We start from the raw sequence: 1,164 nt of genomic DNA on the forward strand, positions 1-1,164 counted from the left end.
GAATCTTCTGTAAAAATTTATTTTGGTATGAAGATGTCAACTCTTACTTTACAGTTAAAATTGCACAATCCATCCCACCAATTTAACACGGATAAGGGAAGAACAAGTTAAAAATAAAAGAGCAAAAGCTTCATTAATAAGTTAAACCAAGCCTGCAACATTTGTGGGGAAACTTGAAATTTCCACTAACGTAGAATGAAATTACCATCACAATGGTGAAACTGGAAAGGTTAGGAAACCAATAAAGCAAGTGAATAGGATGGCAAATAGGTAGTTTCTCATGGACCATAAAAACAATAAGGTGGAGGTGTGAGTAGCCCACTGTGTTATGGCCTAAGACTAAATTATTCAAATGAGGACACACGTGAGCCAGAATTCAATACATGGTGGGACTCACAAAGTAAGGGTTGTGAATTAAGTAAGAAAACAAAAAATCAAGAAATGGAGTTGGATGTTTAAAAATAAAAATAAAAATCGTGTTGTTATTTAACTCTAGTCTCTTAGATAAGTAATAGAAAAGAAGATGATGACAACATCCCATTTCTATGAGTTTTTCAGCCTCCATGCCCACGTTCGTTATAGGGTAAGAGAATAGTTAAACTCATACAAAATTATGCAAATGATTACTCCTTTTTGCCTCCCACCGGTTAGATGAACCAAATAAAAAATAAAGAAAGAATTTCACATTTTTAACTATATTTTAATTGATACTGGATTACAAAATTGCATTCCACACCATAACAGAGAGACATGTAAATTAATACATGATCTAATCGATTAATCAAAAGCCTACCATAAACTAAATCCAGTAAACAAATGTACAAGGCCATACCAAATTCAACAGTTCAAAAATGAACAAAAAAAAAATACACTAATTCGATTTTCCAAGTGTAAGATTGGTGGAGATTAACTCAATGTTAAAAAATGACAAATATTATATGATTATATTTTACAATTGGGTTCCAATAAGTCAAAACTTAGGATTGTTTCACCAATTTGATTTTGGGACTGTGACTTGCCAATTAAAGAGACCACAACTTAGCCATATTGATCTCCAACATATATAGTACAGGCAAGGAAAACTTTCATGCAATTAGTTTTTAGAAAAAGGATGTTAGTAACTAGCTTTCTAGAACAAAAGAACATCCATTTCAGTTAGTTCGT

At 32.0% G+C, this 1,164-nt stretch overlaps 1 non-coding gene across 1 annotated transcript; it reads right to left on the reverse strand.

The window, feature by feature from the left end:
* Window positions 1–469: 469 nt before the first annotated feature.
* Window positions 470–579, reverse strand: LOC131219830 (small nucleolar RNA snoR97). Its single transcript, XR_009158472.1, has one exon. It is a non-coding gene; the product is annotated as a small nucleolar RNA snoR97 (small nucleolar RNA).
* Window positions 580–1,164: the final 585 nt, after the last annotated feature.

The sequence above is a fragment of the Magnolia sinica genome, chromosome 11 (assembly GCF_029962835.1).
Source record: "Magnolia sinica isolate HGM2019 chromosome 11, MsV1, whole genome shotgun sequence".
NCBI lineage: Eukaryota > Viridiplantae > Streptophyta > Magnoliopsida > Magnoliales > Magnoliaceae > Magnolia > Magnolia sinica.